We start from the raw sequence: 13,682 nt of genomic DNA, 5'->3' as shown, positions 1-13,682 counted from the left end.
CAAATATAAGTGACCTTAATAAAATTACTTAGGCTTTTTGTGATGGAAACTGAAAGAACTGACTTAGAGTAACATAAAAGTATAAGCAAATGAAGAAACTTACCTGGCGAGAGGTGAGGATTCAGTATTGTGAAGATGGCAATTATCCCACACTCAATCTACAAATCGAATACACTTCCAATTAAAGTCCCAGCAATTTTTAAAGTTGAAGCAATTACTCTAAAGTTATCTTAAAAAATAAATATACGTTAGGAAAGACAACTCTGAAATAGTGGAGTTGTGAAAAGACAGCCTTAATATCATGAATTAATATATCATAAACCCTCTCTAATTAAAACAGAAATTGACACAGAAATTGGCAAAATGGCAAATGAAAAAGCATCTCAGTAAGAGCCAAGCCCACCTAGGGAGTTCGGCTGTGACCAAGGCGACTCTGAAATTAGGGGAGAAACATGGATTATTCAGTAACCTGTATCAGGGCACCTGATAAGTCCTTGGGAAAAAACTAGTGACTGAGATCACTTATACACTTCTTAAACTCAAAGATTTAAATGTAAAAACAAGCAGAAGAAAAATGGAGCCATCTAGGTGAGTCAGTAAAACACAATTATTGTCACAAAAATGAGAAGCAATGAGGACCTGCGACAGGCGGAGGCGGTGGGTGTTGGGAAGGACTGTGGTCCTGGAGGTATGGAGGAGGCAGCGTTGACAGGCTCCCGACTGGAAGGGATGGGTGAGATGCCTGGCAGTGGGGTGCATGGAAGGGAGGAGTAAAGGGGAGAGGATGCTAATGGCACTCAGATGTCATCACCACCTGCAGAGATGCTTCTGCTCTTCCCAAATCCCGATCTAGACTCAAATTCCTTGGGACCACAGCAGGACTTCTTCTTGATAGCAAGTTCATCTCTATTATTTGATTTTACTGTGTCTGAAGCCAACTGACTCACCTGCTTTGGCCTTTGAGACATCTCCAAATCAAAACATACTTGAATATCTGGATTTGTGACAAGAGGCTCAATGCTTCTATCTAGATTCAGCAGACTTTCTGTCCCCCACTGATTTTTGGTCATCACATGCTCTTTCCTTGACTGATTGAGCTAGATGACATGTCCCTCTGGGCATCTGTCCTTCTGAGTACACTGTCCCAACAGGCTTGTGACTCTGCAGGACTCAGCATTCAATAAACTGATCACTTTCTTAGGGGTGTTGTTAAGGGTTCAATCCTGTGTTTACCAAATTAATCAGTTTGAGTCCTAATCCCAGGTACTGCAACCTTAGCTGAAGATAGGATCTTTATGGAGTAATCAAGTTAAAGTGAGGCAATTAGGCAGGGCACTAATCCAATAAGAAGTTTGGACACAGAGTTAACACACACAGGACCCACAGAGACATGAAGGCAGAGATCAGGGTGATGTTTCTGCAAGGGAAGGAGACTAAAGCTTGCCAGTGACACTGGAAGACAGGAGCATGAAATAAATTGTCTCTCATAGTCAACAGAAGGAATCAAACTTGCCAATGCCTTGGTCTAGGACTTCCAAACTGCAGAAATATAGTACAATAAATTTCAATTGTGAAGTCAGTTGATGTTGCTTTGTTGCAGTAGCTCTATAAATATAGATACGGACACAATTTTCCTTCTCTCTACATTTTTCTTTTAATGATAAGTGGAGCCGAAGAAAAGACTTAACACTCAAAAACTGTCATCATTTTGCTGTTCCGATTTTGACCATTATGTGGTGTAAATAAATAAATTTAATCATGAAATAGTTTTCTAAAAATTTTGTTTCACTGGTTAGGATTCTTACTTGTCTATAATAGACTCCCCTCCCTAGTTAAACAGAAAAGAAATGCATTAGAGATTACTAGATAATACCAAGTACCTCGAGGATAATCAGAGACTGGGATTTGGATGCTGTGCAGCCAGGGATGCCATTCATCACACTGTCAGCCAGGCACCTGTGAGGGGTGGAGTGCCAGGAGTCCCAATGTTGCCCTCCTGGAGGAGCAACTGGCTCTGTCTCCACACTTGTCACCTCTTCACATTGTTATGACCAAACCCAAAGAAATCAGGTCACATGCTCTGACTCTAGCTGCAAGAGAGTCAGAAAGGGATTTTCTGACCTCCATTCAGCATGGCTGGACTCATAACATTGGGAACTACCTAAACCAACGAGATGGCTCAAAATCATTTGCTAAGGCTTCCAGCCCTGAAACCATGGGCTCTGCACAAAGGTCCGATGATTTCTGGGTTCCCATGACATGACCAGTAAGATGGACAACCAGGCATCACTGGACAGCTAGAAGCATGAAACAGAAAGCCCTTCTAGCGTCATACTCTGACAAAAGCTATGGATTTGTTCTTCTGGAAATGTATTTATTTAACTATATTTTGATTCTACTTTTGAGTTAATGAGAAACTGTATCAGGAAATAGATCAAAATAATGTGTTTCTTTATTTAAAACTCAAACTTACTGGAATAATGTGGCATCTGGATGGGATTCTAGAAAATGGACAATGGGCCAAAACTAATAGAATCAGAAAATGAACGTCAGTTCTTTTCAAGAGAAGAAGTTCTTTCCCTTTGAATTAAAGGCACTGTTTTACTACTTCCTAAGTTTACATGTACTTAGTATTTACTTAAAAGAATTTATGAGAATACAGATATACTTACATTGACCCCTTGTAAAGTGTTTGCTATTAAAATAATTTTACAAAGTTAAGGTTAGACTTTGAACTAAAAACTTTGTTCAATTGCCTCCAGGGAAATGTAATTCCTATTTTAAAAAGCTTAGGGAAGACTCAGATGCATTCTACGAAGAAGAAAGACGAGAAAATCTGGACTAGAAAGACAATTATGCTTATTAGTCCCTTAAATTGAAATGTTAAAACTTTATTGGCGAAACAGCCCATATTAATTAACTTGTGCTGTTCCTTCTTAAGCAAGATTACATCCAAGTTAAAACAAAGGTTAACATAGTACATACTCTTGAATGCAAATACAAATTAATTTTATTTGTCCCTAATTAAATGTTATCAGCAATTGTCTATTTGTAGCCAGAGAAAAGCTGTTATTTCTGTATTTCTCTTGTCTCTGAGTTCCCTCAAAGTCATATTATCACTAAACGTTATTTTGGGAAAAAAATCAGCAAACATTGGTTTCTATTTTAAACTCTCATTCTTAATCTGTGATCATTATGTTTAATTTCTCTCCCTCAAAGATTTTTTTTTTTTGCCAAGATGCCAAGTCCTTCTTTTTTTTTCTCCTCATGGAAGAAGGTACCCACCTGCTCAGAGTTGGAACTTCATTTTAAGGCTCTAATTCTTTCTGTCAAAGCTGGAATTATATTCTAACATTTACTTCACAAAGGTTCCAAACTTCATAATTAATGATTTTTGCATATACACACATGACGGAGGATTTCCTTAAAATTGCTCAAGTTTATGGATTCAAGCATTTTCAAACTCAAAGGGTAATCTGCAAGAAGAAAAATAGGGTGGCATATTTTCTTGCAGAAAATAAAGTAATAAAATGTAGAAGGACACAACTTCATTTCAGAGAGACTGCAGGTTATTAAGGAGACAATCCTAAGTTTGGGGCAGGGCAGGACCCATTTTGAAATCTGCCTCTATTGCTCATTCTTGCGTGACCTGTGAGAATTTTGTTAGCATCTTCGAGTTGTGTTTCTCTCATCCCTATCAGGGGACGACAATATCGCTTCAGAGACTCCATCTCTAGTTCTCTCGTGCTTCCCTTCTAGAATGGGTGAGGCCCATCAGAGTACAAGAGCCTTAGAAAAGTTCACCTTTCACCTCCATATTCCTTCCAGTGACTGCTTATTGCTTCCTCCGCATAAAACAGAATTGCTGCTGCCTCAGGGCCTTTGTGCCTGCCCTTCCCTCTGCCTGAGAGAGTCGTGCCAGCTCCTCATGCAACTGTTTATTTCTCATGCTTCATTTTCTGCTTGAATATTGGAATATATTATCAGAGGACACCTGACTCCCTGTCTCAAGACACCCTCTTTATTTCCGTGTCACCATTATACACAATGCTTCTTTATTTACTAACTTACTAGTCCATTTGTGTGTTTATTGTCTATCTCTCTGAAAATGAAAAGTGTCTTAGTATAGAATCTTTACCTTTGGATTAATAATTCATTCTCAGTGTCTGACACACAATAGCTTCTAAGTACTTTTGGAATGAATAATGAATACATCAATGAGTGACTGTCAGTGATGTTTTTCAAAACTAGTCCGTGTAGTTTATACCTCATTTACTTGACACAAATTTCTTATGTGTTTTAGGTACTGGAAGATGACAGACAAGCCTCAGGCTGGGAAAACAGTGAAAATAAATGTCCTGAGAATGAGTATCCGGGTCTGCATGAGGCCCAGCATTGAGTCTACGGAAGTGAGGACAGGGAAGGGCAGGCTTTGAAATATGAGAAACCAGAAGGTGGAAATCAAAACCAGGCTTTTTGGACTATGAGTGAGCAAGGTCAAAGCAGAGGGAACAATTGGGGCTATTTCTACAGAGCAGGAGAGGTAGGTGGACAGCATGAGCCAATGGCAGTCACACTGGGCAAGACAAACAGCAGCAGGAAGCCCAAGGGATGGCTGATGGGCTGAGTGTGGTGGTTTTAATAGAGAGCAGTCAAGAGCATCCCCACATGTCCACCCTGGTAGCCTGGAGGATGGCGCTGTCATCCACTGAGGTGGATCACCTGGGAGAGCAGCGGGTTTCCAGGGTAGGATGAGTTTTCAGGTTGAAACATGTCAAGTTAGAAACATCTGTTGGATAACTGACGGAGATACCACAGGCCATTGGCTATGTGCATGCAAATTTCAGCAGAAGGGTCAGTTCAGAGTAACAAGTGGATTCCAGGCCACACGCTCTATTAGGGCAGTGCCTGGCATGGTTTGCAATCGGCAAATTGTCATTGTCTATGGGTATATTATTCAGCCCCTCTTCATGTTAAATGTGAAATCAGGTTCAAGAATGATTTTGATTTGAATAATTGTATTGACACCATATGCAATGGCGGCCATTTATTTGATTGATTAGAATGGAACAGAAAATGATCCTGAATTTCTATAATAGCTCGTGTGCTGTGTAGGGGAAGGCATTCTTTTCTAAATGTTTATTGGACGGTCTTTTTTGCCAACAGACATTTATAGAAACCCTATTATGTGTTGGCAGTGACTGTATCCAGATTACATAATGAAGAAAAGCAGGCAGTGCCAGATTTAAAAGAATTCAAAATCTGCAGAAGGAACAGGTAACAGGGTTGCAGCTAGAAATGCTGGCTGCAGCCTCCTTAGCAAATGATGAGGTTCAAATGAGGCGATCAGTGTGCAAGCTGAATGGTGTCCACCAAGGTCCTTCGTGTCCTTTTTGCATAGGCAGGAATGAAGGCCAAAGGCACAGGTGGCATTTCCAAAGCCAGGCAGGGTCTTGTCCTGATTTTCTGTTTCCAGGACAGCTCTCATGATGACACGGAATGGCCCCCTAGGAAGCAAGACTAACATCATTGCAAATAATGGGAAGCTGGTGTGAGGACGGACACCCCCTCCTGCTTGGCGCTCACCTGCCCTTTGCTTGCGGTTACCGTGCTGTGAGGATACGCGGCCGAGCTCATGCGACTTCATCACCTTTATTGAAATCCTTTTGTCTCTGTTTCCCATTACCTAGCCCACTGGTCTGACAAATGGGAGAATAAACCTTAAGGGTGAATAAAACACTCCTTCTAGGTCTATTTTTTTCCATTTGGGAAGTATCATTTCTCATGCCGTGTTCTCTACTACACTACTCAGTTTTGTCTTCCTTTTGTATTCCTTCAAGTGCCTCAAAAGGAAGACAAAACAGCAGTATTATTAACAGGAATTTGAAAACTGCTTAAAAAAATAGAGCCAGAAATTAAAATCTATTTTTCTTTCAAATTCAATTCTTAAACACCAAGTCCTATTAAAATAAAGTGTTGAAGGGGTTAGGGCTAATATCTAAAAAAAAGAAACCAACTGAGTTGATTTATTCAAAATGAGAAATGGGTGTTGAGTGACTAATAATGGTGTTTGGGCAACCAGGGGGCTGGTGAGGGAGGAGGTTGTGAGAAGGAATATTTGTTGAGGATCTTTTCTCTGGCCTATGCCGACATGTCTCCACCACATATTTACACCCACCTTCACTGGACAGATAGGAAAACTGAGGGTCAGGGTGTACACACTACACACTCTGGTAAGTGAAATAATGAAAAGCCAAGGTGTCCTACTCCCCCGATGACCAATATTCATCCCGGGGTAGTTGATCGTGATTTAGCACGCTCCGCCGTGGTTTTGTGTTGGGTACTGAGAACACAAAAGGAAATGTGTGAATTTTGCAGCTGGAAGGCCAATCCAGTAGCACTGACTTTCTTTGGGGTTCAGCCTCTGGGCTGTTGACATATTGGGTCAGATAATTCCTTGTCGTGGAGGCTGTTCAGTGCATCGTAGGTTGTTCTGCAACACTTCAGGTCTATCCGTCAGATTCCGGCAACATCCCCTGACTGTAACAACTGCCACTGCCAAGGTCTACTGGGCACGAAGTCTCCCCTGGTCAGGAACAGCTTTGCTAGACTGCAGCCCTGTGGGTTAGGGACCGCCTCTACCTAGTTTGCTGTTCAATCATTTGCCTAAGGACCCATCATAGAAGGAATTTTAATAGGCAGCTGTGGATGCATTGATTCCACTAGGATGAATTCTGGTTATTTCTCCCTTTTTTTTTATAGAGCTTGTATTTCTCAAAGTTCAAAACTCATCCGAACAGCAAAAGACAATTTAGTACCAGATAAAGGTCACTTCCCCCAAAGCGCATTTGCCTGCCCTTTAAAAAAGTGCTTTTGCATCTTTTCCCTTAGTCTCCTGGCATCCTTCCTTCTGTACTCTGCTCTCCCAGACATCAATTCAGTGATGGTCCAAGCTAAGGGTTCCCCAAAACTCTGAGTGCTTGGCATGGAATTCCCCCTCCTGTGTGCAGAGTGATTTAATGGGACTCCAAGACCTCAGCTCTCTCCACCTACAAACACTGGTGACCTGTGTGGGGTTCTCTGCCTCATTGTCCTATTCCTGTCCCCCTGTGGCATGGATGGTCATCTGAGGTTGTTACATGTGCCCTCTCTGCCTCCTTCAGCCCCACCTCATTTCATGTGCACCCCAAGCTGACCCATCCAGGGTCCTGGTCTGTTGGGGTTACTGGGGTGATGCCAGAGCATAGAACATGGCCTGGGGCAGTACATACATGTTGAATCCATGCATGTGCCTCAGCTTATCCTGGAGCCAGTGTTTGCCAAGCATTTCAGGCGCCTTGGCTGCCACATCCATGTGGCCTCCTAGGTCCCACTGCTCTGAAGGATTTGAACTGCTCCAGCTTGAGGGTTTGGGGTGTCACAATTCAGTCCATAGCACCATCTTACCTGCTTTCATCTTCCAAATGAACTTCTTGCCCTCAGCTCCCGATCACTTCCCAGGGAACCCAAGTTAAGGCAATATTGTTATATAGTTTTCCTTTTCCTATAAGTGGCAAATTCTTTCAACAGTGTGCACTTTCCATGGTCTACATGTGGGGACACTGGGCTCAGGGAGAGACTCCTTCAAAGTCCCAAAAATCCATGAAGAGGATAAAAGAACCAGGTTGGGAGCCCAAGCCGTGGGACCTGCTTCCTCACGTCCCTCCTCCCACCTCTGCCACGGGCCTGTGGCCTCCAGGTCTCTAGAAAACCCTTAGACAGCCTGTGCAGCTGCAGAGAAAAGCTTCACTGTTCTAAGAGGCTTAATTTCCCCCGAAAGAGTCTTAGTACTGATAGTTGAACAGAATTGCATTTCTGTTTTTCAGATCAGATCAACGGAACAGCCGCCCAGAAAACAGGCTCTGGAGACACATGAGCTGGCCCGAGGGAAATGCAAGATGAGTAAGAGCCTGTCCCCCAAAAGTCCCCTGTGAAAAATGCCATGTAGATTTCAGTGGCAAGGAAAGCTTTGTTCCCAAGTTGGGAAGACGTGTTTCCTCTTCGGAAACCCAGAACTAAAGAACAGCGAATCCATCCCTTTCAAGCAGGGCTTCTGGGAAGCATTAGGCCGACCCCCACCGTCAACATAGTTGAAATTCATTCCCATTCCCTTTGATGGAGTTTCTTGATTTATACTTTGATATTTCAGGGTACTGACAACTCTACAACAACGATACCACCGATGACAATAACAAGCATCATCATCAATATATCAATATTAATCACACACATGATGTTCTGGGCCCAAAGATTTACATGCATTTTGTTCTTTTACATAACAGTCCAATGAGAAGGTCGAGCGAGCAGACAGCGAGCAAGCTGTTTTCCGGATAAAGATGGACGCTGGGAGACGTGAGCTTGCTTCCTGAGGATCGTCCCACTGAGAGATGAGTCGCTGGAGAGCCAACCTCATGCTGTGTGACTCTGAAGCCCAGGGATGACCTCTGCGCTGGCCTCCACCTGCTATAGTTTTGGCCTCCCGGAATCTGGTGCGAAGGGGTGGGTGGCGTACCCTAGAGCTGTCTGGCTCAGCCTCCCTTCAGGGAACCTGCCATAACTGGCTTTTAATCCCAAATGCTGCACCTGCAGATCTACCTCGGGGGCATGGATGCACAGGGGCTGTTATGGACAAGTGACTGCGCACAGTAGGGCTACTGGGGCTGTTCCAGTCCTCCCGTGATGGGGACTTTTCAGTGGGTCACCTTGACCCATGGACTCTTGCTGTCCTGGCTGAGACTTTCTCCAAATGGCAGTGTGGTCTGAGGCCCCAGCTCGATACTTCCTCCCTCTCCTCTCACAGGTGCCAAATCTGCTTCGTGGTCTGACTCCTCCAACCTCTCTCTGCTCCTTTCCCCCTTTATCCTTCTCAGATGCTGCCCCCGATTCTCCAAACTCTGATCACACCTTTACACTGGAGAGAATGAGGGAGATGAAAGAAAATGAGTTTATTAATTTTTTACAATGTATTCAGTGTAACCTCAGAGCCAGCTTAAAGCCTGGGATATGTTCAGTATCCAGTAAACTTTTTTTTAAAATAAATTTTATTTTTATATTCCCCATACAATTGCAACCCCCTTATTTTGACCCCAATCCCTCCCCTCCCTGGCCTCCACCCCCCCCACAGAGTGTCTCTGGTTCATAGTTTTTTGTTGATTTTGATTTTCACTTTCTTATATTCATTTTCCTGGTCCCTTATTTAGGTTTTCTGGATTCCTGCTATGAGTGAGACCATCCGGTATTTTTCTTTTTCTTTCTGGCTTATTTCGCTGAGCAGGATCCCTTCCAGCGCCATCCATGTTGCTGTAAATGGCATGTGTTTATCTTTTTTGATTGCTGAGTAATATTCCATGGTGTCTATGGACCACATCTTCTTGATCCAGTCATCTATTTTTGGGCATTTGGGCTGTTTCCAAAGCTTAGCTATTCAGTAAACTTCTGCGGGATAAATGCTTCCTAGATTCGAGTTGTCTGCACTAGTACTGAAAGATGCGTGCTAGCCTGCTGGCAGAGGCAAGAGGCTGTCTGTAAAACAGGCTTGTGAGAGCAGAGACAAACGGGCTAAGTGCTCTGGCTGTGGAGAATGAGTTGGGGAAGTGAGGAGAAGCCCCACGCTGATGAAGGGCACGTTTGCTTTCCACGAGTGAAGAAAGAAAAGTGAGTCAAACTGCAACCCCCCGAGAGCCAAGTAAAGAGGGATGTTGTATTCTGTGGCTTTCGCTGGCTGCGTCGGTGGTGCCCTACAACTGGGGTAGCTTTCTTTCTTTCTTTTTTTTTTTTAAAGATTTATTTTATTTATTTATGCCTACATGAGCTGGGGTGTAGGCCAGAGGTGCGGGAGGTGAGAGGATTCACCAGAGACAAAGCAGGGAGCAGAACAGGCGCGACAGGAGCAGCAGGCGCGACAGGAGAGGTCTGCCTCGCCATGTGGGTATCTCCCTGGCCAGCCAAGAATTGAACCTCCGCTGCAGAGGCTGTGGACAGCTTCACAGCGTTGCGCTCAACCCACTGCACCACTGGGGAGGCCTATCTGTTTGTTTTTGATCCTGCTGTGCCCGTATTTGATCTCTGCCCTGCTGTGATAAACATGTTACTGTAGTTTTTTTTTATTTCACTTCTCTTTTGACATTTTAGAACACTTTGCAGATTGCTCTATAGTCTTTATTCTTTCTTTTTTAAGATTTATTTTTTTATTTTTGCATACAAGAGCTGGGGTTTAGGCCAGAGATGTGGGGGTGAGAGGACTCACTAGAGACAGAGTGGGGAGCAGAACAGGTGGATCCACTGAAATGCACTGCTGAGGGGAGCAGCGCGTAGGCAGGAGAGGTCTGCTGCGCCTTGGGGGTCAGCAACCTGGCTGGGGGTTGCACTCAGGCGGCAGTGGCCGGTAATAGCTTGATAGCGCTGAGACTAACCACTGCGCCACCAGGGAGGCCCAGAGAAAGGGAGAGGGCAGCTGGGGAAGGTGTGCACGGTGGGCATTAAGACGTGCTTGGAATATCCAAGAAGCTGCTCCAGAGCTGCTCTGACTCGGAAGCACACTGCCAGCCACGGATTTCAGCCATCCAGGAGACTTACATTTTTTTCTAGTAGCTGCATAAGCATCTATAAAGAAAGAGGTGAAAATAATTTAATAAACATTTTATGTTGGCTAATATATTCAAAACACTATCACTCTGGCATATCATAAATATAAAAATGACTAATGAGGTATTTTACATTATTTTTTTGGACTAAATTTTCAAAATCTGGTGTTTATTTTATGCTTCGCAGCAAACCTCAGCTGAAATGAGTCACACTGACGTGATGAATAGCCACCTGTTTCAGGGCCTGGCGCTCGACAACGGGCCTAAACGCTCCATCCCGAAAGACCTAACACACATCTTGGGGACGCACATCTGGAAGAACAAACACTCGCGCCCGAGGCCCTGAAGAAACTGCAGGTGGGGGCTGCTGGGCGCGGGGCCTGCCGGCTTTGGGGGGATGTAGGAGTCCCCGTGAGAGCCTTCTGAGGGCCGTGGCCTCTGCCCGACTCCCGGGGCGTCTGCATCTGCAGGAGCCAGCCCCCACCTCAGCTGGTTCTCGCTGCGTAAAAATGTGCCACTGATGGGGCTGTGGGCAGAGCAACAGACGTTTCTTTCTCCTGGTTCTCCAAGGCTGCCATGGGGCGCCCGGGTTCTCGGGTTTGGGGAGCTCTCTCCTGCAGGCTGCAGGCTTTTCTCGGGGGCTGGGGGACAAGAGAGCCCTCTGGGGCTTCTTAGGGGAGGACACTGAGCCCATTCGGGAGGGCCCCACCCTCGTGACCCAGTCGACCCCCAGAGGACCCACCTCCTAGCGCTGCCACCTGGGGGTGGGGTTTCAACACGTGGGCACCTGCCAACGCCTGGACTCCGACCCCCAGGCTCGCCCCTGGCAGGGCGCTGGCACCTCGGGTTAAGCGGCCAGGTGGGGCACTGAGCGCCGCGTCCAGGTGGGCACCTCACCCCGGCGTCCCCCGGGCGCGCCTCCCGAAGTCACCGCGTGGCCTGTGTTTTTCCTCGTGGGAGCTCAGAGACTGTCTCGTTCGTTCAGCCAGTGGGTCACGTGAGGTCCACCTCCCCACGCTGGACAGCAGAGCTGGACGCCAGCCCCTCGTCCATCCTGTCGTCCAGCGAGCGGGCCCCCGGGGCGGCTGGGATGGTGGGGACCCGCCTGGGGAGGCCTGGGGAGCCGGGCGGCCTCTCTGTGCGCTGCAAAGAAGGTGCTTGGCTACTGCGCTGCCCTCTGTGCCAGCGCCCCAGCGCCCCAGCACCCCAGTGCCCCTGCGCCCCAGCGCCCCTGCGCCCCAGCATCCCTGCGCCCCAGCGCCCCAACGTCCCTGCACCCCTGCGCCCCAGTGCCCCAGCGCCCCAGCGTCCCTGTGCCCCTGCGCCCCAGCACCCCAGAGCCCCTGCGCCCCTGCGCCCCAGCGCCCCAGCACAACCAGATCTAGCCACGAAGGGACGAGATTGCCGGCGCCCTGGGTGAGCTTGTCCAGCGTTTCATTTCATCTTCTCCTGCAGATTCTTCTGACTTTGAAGTGTGCTGATTCTCGGATCTCCTAAAAATAAATATTTGCCTTATTAACATGCTTGCTCATTTGCTAATTGCCTTTTTTTAATACTAGAGTCTTGTCTACAGCTGAGGTTTGTGTAACCTTTATGGATCTTACTTTCCTTCTAATTACATGTGTTCTTCATTTGCAGCTAAAAGTAACTCTTGTCACCATTCCTGTCAAATTTGATCCATGACACTTTAATTATTGTAATTTATTTTCCCCGCAATAGCAGCAAAAGTGTCCACATATATTTTTGTTAGGCCAGTGCCTCTGCCACAGAGATGACAACTTGTATTTTAAGGATGCAGGTTTTTAGCTGGGGTCTCTCTGTGTCCTTAAAATAATGGTGCCCCCTCCTCCCCTTCTCAGGGGGGGCTGGTCTGAGTGAGGACCTCCCTGCTGAAGCTCCCAGTCCTTCTGCGGTTGCTGCTGCAGGGAGGGCGTTACCTGGAGAGGAAGGAGCTGCTGAGCCAGGGCCAGAAACTCAGTTCCGCCTTGAGAGCCACGGCGAGCCGCGCTTGTGGGACCAAACACACACTCCGGCTTTCAGGCCCGTGGCTTCCTCACGTTCCATAGTCTCCGCATCTCCCTGAGCACCGCCCCTGGCGTGGGTGATCAGATGCGTATGAACAGCAGCCAGAAAATGGTCTCTCCTGACTCACTGGTTTCCTTCTGGTGAGGCGACAGGAGGAGTCTGAAAAGGGCAAGGAGGGGCCTCTCCTAGGTGACCGGTCCCTCTGCTTCTCTAGGGGCATGGAAGAAGCCCCCGTCTCTCGGCTCCTGCTCTGCTGTCAGGGGCCCGTGGCTCAGGGGGGAGCAGGAAGGTGATTCTTGCATAGCTGAGGTCTGTACGTGAGTGTGCAGGTGCCTGGGTGCGAGGGCATGTGCTTGGGGTGGGTTTACACACTGGTTGGAACAGCGACAGGAGCCACCTGCTTGGAGGGGTGGTGCAGTTCTGGCCTCATGGGAAGTCCCTGCATATGAGTGTGTGTGAGCATGTGTGAGTGTGTTAGCGTGAGCATGTGTGTAAGTGTGAGCATGTGTGTAAGTGTGAGCATGTGTGAGTGTGACCGTGTGTGTGTGAACGTGCATGTGGGTGTGCTGTGAGAGTGTGAGCATGTGTGTGAGGCTGTGATACCCATGTGTGTTTATTGTGTGGTGGGTATATGAGTGCGTGGGTGTGAGTGTGGGTGATAGAAGGCCTGTGTGTGGCTGTGGCGTGTGTCAGCATGGATGTGTGAGTGTGTGGGTCTGGGGTGTGTGTGTGAAGCTGGATGGCAGAGGACTGTGTGGGATGTGGTGTGTGGATGTGTGCACATGTGCACGCTTGCTGGGTTGCTAGCATCGAGGAGAGCCCAGGGTGGCCCAGGAGCCGGGTCGGGACGCCTCTGTCAGCCCTGAGCTCGGAGCCCTATTAAGTGCTGGACTTTCTCACGTTCGTTGCTTCCTTATTTGAGAAAAGTGCAGGGAAGGGCCTCCCTGGTGGCGCAAGGGGTTAAGCACTGCACTACGAAGCAGTCTGCAGCCTCTGCAGCACGAGTTCCATTCCTGGCCTGCCAGGGAGCGACTC

Source organism: Talpa europaea (assembly GCF_964194135.1).
Source record: "Talpa europaea genome assembly, chromosome: 5".
Classification (NCBI taxonomy): domain Eukaryota; kingdom Metazoa; phylum Chordata; class Mammalia; order Eulipotyphla; family Talpidae; genus Talpa; species Talpa europaea.
Note: the sequence above shows the minus strand (reverse complement) of the source record.